Source organism: Mizuhopecten yessoensis, unplaced genomic scaffold (genome assembly GCF_002113885.1).
Source record: "Mizuhopecten yessoensis strain PY_sf001 unplaced genomic scaffold, ASM211388v2 scaffold10697, whole genome shotgun sequence".
In the NCBI taxonomy this organism is placed as follows: domain Eukaryota; kingdom Metazoa; phylum Mollusca; class Bivalvia; order Pectinida; family Pectinidae; genus Mizuhopecten; species Mizuhopecten yessoensis.
Window position 1 is genome coordinate 341,720 of NW_018408676.1, and position 6,262 is coordinate 347,981.

Consider the following 6,262-nt stretch of genomic DNA (forward strand, 5'->3'; position numbering starts at 1 on the left):
CTTCTAAAATGAGAAAAGGATTGTTGCACGTTACCGTCCTTGTCTGTCTTTTCGAATTCCACATGGACACATAAATACCACTTGATTCCACTCAAAGTCTGGCATGAGTGTTTCAAATGATTCATTATTTCCTCTTGAGTATTGGAAAAAAATGCCAATAAATCCATACGATCGTTATCATTAGGATAAATACTCCTTACGTTTGCAGATCCATTTAGACTGCTTTCATCCGAAAACTGATGTGTATGATTTGTTGTAGGTGGTTCCAGCGGCGTCTCCACTTCCGCTGCAACTTCCGGAGATGGCTCTACATCCTGCGGCAGAGATTCCAACGAAGACTCCGACGGCGACTCCACATCCGACGAGGACTCCACATCCTGCGGCGGCGGTTCCACATCCGGCGGCGGTTCCACATCTAACGGCGGTTCTACATCCGGCGAGGACTCCACATCCAGCGACGGTTCCGGCGAGTGCGAACCGTTACCTGTCTGGTTTCTAATAGGTGATTCTGGAGATGTCAGTTCTACTTCAGGCAGCGGGTCTGGTGACTGTACATGTGACGGTCCTGCAATCGGCGACGGAGTGTGATGAGTGTTTGTTGAATGCTTGTGAGCATTTCTGCGATGCTCTTTTAGGCTCTGTTTTGAGGAATATGTTTTACCACAATCCTCACGTGATACTTTTTGTTTATTACCGTGAACGAGTTCTACATGACGTCTTAGATTGTTTGCTCTCTTGCATGTTTTCCCACATACATCACACGTTAGTTGAGCAGAATGTTCCTTCATATGTCTCCTGTATACACAACTGTTAGAAAATTGTCGTCCACATTCACTACATTGATAAGTCTTAGATGGATCCTTTGTTTGGTTTGTTAATTCATCTTTCCTTTGTTTTTTGTTTGGTGATACATCTAGACTGTTCAGTTTTCGTTTTAACTCCATCAACTGTTTTTTGGCGTCTTCGTCTCCCCGCGCAAATTTTTCAAGAAGTTCAGATAAAAATCCACTCTCCATGGTTGTGTCTCCGTCTGCTTTATGACAGCTTTAGTCTACATACCTGAATTTATATGTTGCACTCTTTTTATTAGCGCATGCTCAGTTCTCATATTTTAAAGGATAGCCACTTACGCTTAGTGTTCTGTATGAATTGCGTTGGCGTCTCTCTGATATACAATCGTCCACCTTTTTGACCTTTGTGTTGACCTTTGTTTCGACGTGTACTACGTCTGACCTTTTCTTGACCGCTAGACTTTTTAGTGATAACCTTTGATTGACTGTCGAGCTTTTCAGTGGTGCCCTTTGTTTGATCGTCACTGGCCTCTGCCTGACTCTTTCCATTGACGACCTTTGGTTGACCGTCACTGACCTCTGCTTGACCGCTAGTCTTTTTAGTGGTCTCATTGTTGTCAGTTTTATTGTTCTCACCGTCTGCTGTTGTCTCGTCTGCTTCTGTCAACAGTTGCTTATATTTTGCTTTTGGTATTAAATCTAATTCCCTTGCCATTTCAAGTAGTTCATAAAAAATATGGGTAATATCTTGTTCAATGCTAACAATCTCTGCCGTCGCTGACGTCGACTTATTCCTTCGTCTAACACTTTACGTTCCATTTCACGTTGTTTGCATAAGCATTTTCCTTGCCTTTTGTCACATCTTGGTAATATTTTAACCACTTCCCTACGTTAGGGACGTACATCTTTGAAACATTCATGCTAAGAATGGAAACTGCTTAAAATGAAGTGTAACCGTCGCTCGTCCTTTAAGAAATGAAACAGGGTCATCTTTGCCGGTCTTTATATTGATTTCTATGTCTCTGATTTCAGTTTTTCTCACTCGAACGTAGAATGGATTGTCGAATGTCTGTGACCAGTTACCTACTTTCAACGCTCTCACCACTCGAAGAAGGTTTTCCTTTTCTCCATCGACAAAAGTTTCACCGCATACGTCGCTGTGTAAGTAAATATTTTGTTTCGTCTTCGATATAGCTGGTGGTAGGGTTATATCTACTAGTGCTACTTTCCATACCCCCTCAAGATTTAGCAAGGATTGAAAGTGTGATCGAAACTGTGCAATATTGTTTTCGGGAAAATAGGGTTGACTCCTATCACTGTGAATTACTACGTAGTGTGACATCTTACGTACTCGTGATGTCTTTGATATCTTTTTCAATAATCCACTGGTTATATCGTGAAGGCCAACCTTCGAATTTTACAAGCCATTCGATCTGTCCACGTCTCTTACGCTTCTTTAGTTTTGTTTCGATGTACCATAATGCATTTTCGTCCTTGTCTACTCTTTGTAGTTCAGACTGGTAAAAGTTTCCTTTAATGTCCTCGTTTTAAAAGTCGACCAGTTGATATTGCGGAATGCCTTGTAGTAGAAATCGTCTGCTCACTTTAAAAATGTCGGAAGACCATTGTTGTTGATAAGCTCTAGTGAAAGGTTGCTTTAAATGAGATATTCTCGCGAGACTTCCAATCTTTAGTCTAAAAGGGTTACCTTTTTTTACCTTTAGTCTAAAAGGGTTACCTTTTTTTACCTTTTGTTTTACTGGCTTCATCTTCTTAAGATACAAATAGGCAAATACATCGGCTTTATTGGAATCGTTTACGTCTCTTGGCGGTAGCCCATTTAAGGATCTATGTGGTGTGGTGTTGTAATGCCCGACAAAATCTTGTAATTTGCCGATGTATTGATAAGTTCTATATTTTGTAAAATATCTGTACATCATCGTCTTAAGCGTTCTGATTACCCTTTCTGCATAGTTAGCTTTTGTCTCATTCTGGCTGGTGAAATAGTGAACGTCATGTGTTTGACACCATTGTTTCATTAATCTGTTGTTTATCTCTCCACCTTTGTCGATGCGAATGCGCTTTGGTATTTTACCTCTTTCAATAATTTTTTTAAATGCTTCTAATACATCTCTGGCTGTTTTTGTCATTACAGGTTCGATCCATAAGAAACGAGTGAACACGTCAATAACGACAAGGAGAAAGCGATAACCAGAATTCTGCTTTGAGAGGGAGGAAACGTCTGCAAGATCTACATCGTATTGCTCATAAGGACCGGAAACTTCTACTCGCGCTCTCTTAAATGAACGCCTTGGAGGTTTCTGTAAACTGTAATCATCGAGACTTTGGATATAACGTCTAATCTTATAAAGACCTGGTGATTTAAATCCTTGTGATTTCAATATCTGATGTACTTTCGTGGGACTGAGAAATGCACCGCCGTTCTTAAAGTCGTAATATACCGCGTCTACACGACGCTTCTCCTCTGCTGTTAACATAATGATAATGAGACAAAAAATATATATACATAATCTTTTATTACAAATAAAAATATTTTACAGTGTTTTGTTTTTGATCTTATTCTCTAAACGAATCATGGACATGATCATCTGACTGACTTAATCTCTCCATTTCTGTGTTTTGAGTTCATTGGCTCTCCATTCAGCGTTACATAACTGTGATATGGAGACATTCCTCACACATCTTGGAATTCTCGAGTTTGCAGTTTCTCGAATGAAGTCGCGTATCACTTTTATATCATCCACATTTTCCATGGCATCCTTTATACAACATTGTCGTCCTTCTGCTATTTTCATAGCATGGTATGCATACACTAGTTTTACAAGGTTATCCATTCTGATGCAATCTGTAGAATTCATAACCAGTCTAACCTTTTTGTATGAGCTAGGTATGACAATCAATGCACTCTACGGAATGGTTTTCACAATATTTAAATGTTTTACCACATCTATAACAGGTAACGTAATGATCAAAACCTTCGTAATAGAATCCGTCATTAGCTAGTTGGTATGGATAAAGTTTACATGGCCACCGTAAGAACGTCAGTAGTCGATCCGTATGGCTTGCCATGTGTTTTTGAAAAATGTCTTTACGATCCATCTTTATATAAACAGCCGACTTTCGTCAACACCTATCTTCTTGACGTATTTCTTTATCTTTGCACTGTAGTGTTCGATAACGTAAGCACCATTGCGCAGTCGTCGGTCTTGTATGAGACATTGTAACGATCTAGAAGGGATACACGATTGTAGGGCAGATTCATACCAAGTCTTTTCCACTTCTAAATGATTAACAAAAGTTAATGCTTCGTTTAAATGTAAATCTACCCTATCGTCATAGGAAAGCATCACACAACTATGCCCCAGTTGATTGGCTAGCCCTTCTTCGCATCCAGCACATACGAACAGTTCGGTAATCTTAGATCTGACAACATATGCATAAGACAGACACCTCAGATTTTTTAATATTCTTCTATTGGTCCTTTCTTCGATTTCTTCGAATAAATAGTCATGCAGTCTTTTCTGAATCAAATTAACGTCTGTCATGTTTAGATAACAAACATCATACTAAGTAAAAGACAGTTTTTAGACCATCTTAGGTGTTCTGTTGTGATATCGTCGAAATAGTTCCAATGTTTTAACGAAACACAACACTTGAAACAAGTGGCGCAGTTGATAGGGTGATTGATGATGTTTTTTTGGCCAGTTAGTAAATGTATCTATTCTGTTACAACATCTGATTAACGATGGATGATGAGGTTGTATCACGTTTAAGGTGTGGCAAACACTGTCGGTTTCACATGCCATTTTCCGTAAATGAATAAACGTACTGAAGGCTCTCCGATTGAAACAGCAGTTTTTTTAAAAAGTCACCTGTGATTTGTAAACTCTTTTTTTCCTCACGTAAACAAACTTTCACTTCTCCCTTGACTTTCTTAACGACGACTTGTTGTGTTAATCATATACGACAGGTAATACTGCTAGCGGAAACTTCATAGATATCGATGTTTCCGGCACTGACGAGGTCGATCTGTTTCTGAGCGATGTGTTACTACTGAAACCTCAGGTAAACCAGCGACTTTTATAGAACCTGTAATGTGACCTCAATGTGACCTTAGAAAAATGTGTTTTACGAAAAGTGAGGATCGTACATTTTTGGCCTCATGAAAAGTGAGGTTCGTACATTTTCTGCCTCACGGGCCTCACGAAAAGTGATGTTCGTGAGGCCTTACGGTCCTCACGATAAGTGAGGTTCGTGAGGTTTTTGGCCTCACGGGCCTCACGATAAGTGAGATTCGTGAGGTTTTCGGCCTCATGGGCCTCACGATAAGTGAGATTCGTGAGGTTTTCGGCCTCACGGGCTTCACTTTTCGTGAGGCCCGTGAGGTTTTATACCGGCCTTTTACATCTACTAATGTAGCGGAACTGGACTGGGTCGATCGTCGGCGACCAAATAGCTCAATTAGTTGAGCGTCTGTCTAGAGTTCGGAAGGTTCCGGGTTCGAACCCCGGTCTGGCCGTGCATTTTTCCTCCTGTTACATCATGGGAAATTGCTGCATCCCATCCTAAAATGAGGTCACTGTGAAATGGATTTTACCGTTGACCTTGACCTCAAGTACTAATGGCTGATTACTGGTGTATATCGTGATGCTGTTTCATGAATGGGCATACATGTACAACTTTGAATAATGGTACAACATGGGAAAGCAGTGTGTCTGGCCATCCTAAAACAAGGCCACCGTGACATGGATTTGATCTTTTACCTTGATTATAAGTACTAAGATCATTGCCTTTGGAGCCACTGTATGATGAAGGTATATCATAGGCATGCAATGTCTTCAATCTTAAAATACGATCAATTTGACCTGGATTTGACCTTTGATATTGACGTCAAGAAATGAAATAATGGTCTCTGAAGTCTGTATATTGGCCCCTATTTCATAGATGCACATCAAACTTAAATGCAAATGGAAGCTACATAAAATCCCTAATTATACCCCCGCAATGAAGTTTAAGGGGGGGGGGGGGGGGGGAAAACCTGGAATCCCCCTGTCTTGGTGTCTGGGTGTCTGGATGTCATCCACAGTAACTTGTCCAGAAAACTCCTCCTTAACTGACAGGTGGATTTCATGGAATCTTTGCATGAATGATTGGTATCTTATGTAGGTGTGTCCCAGCATTTTTATTTGGGCTTTCAACCCTTTTTGATGGAGTTATGCCCCTTTGTGCGCAATCCTTGTTTTATTTACCCAAACCTCTTGGTTATATAGTGGAGAGCTTATCATGCTGGTCCCTAGAATTGGAGGAGATATCTGCATTACATCTTTCTATTGAAAGAGATATCTGCATTACAACTTTCTATTGGAGGAGATATGTGCATTACATCTTTCTATTTGAGGAGATATCTGCATTACAACTTTCTATTGGAGGAGATATCTGTATTACATCTT

The 6,262-nt window shown here is 40.2% G+C and overlaps 1 long non-coding RNA gene across 1 annotated transcript; it reads left to right on the plus strand.

Annotated features, from left to right (window-relative positions):
* The first annotated feature begins 414 nt into the window (after positions 1-414).
* On the plus strand, positions 415-3,331 carry LOC110461874. Its single transcript, XR_002464199.1, has 3 exons — positions 415-502; positions 1,824-1,952; positions 2,947-3,331. It is a non-coding gene; the product is annotated as an uncharacterized LOC110461874 (long non-coding RNA).
* Positions 3,332-6,262: the final 2,931 nt, after the last annotated feature.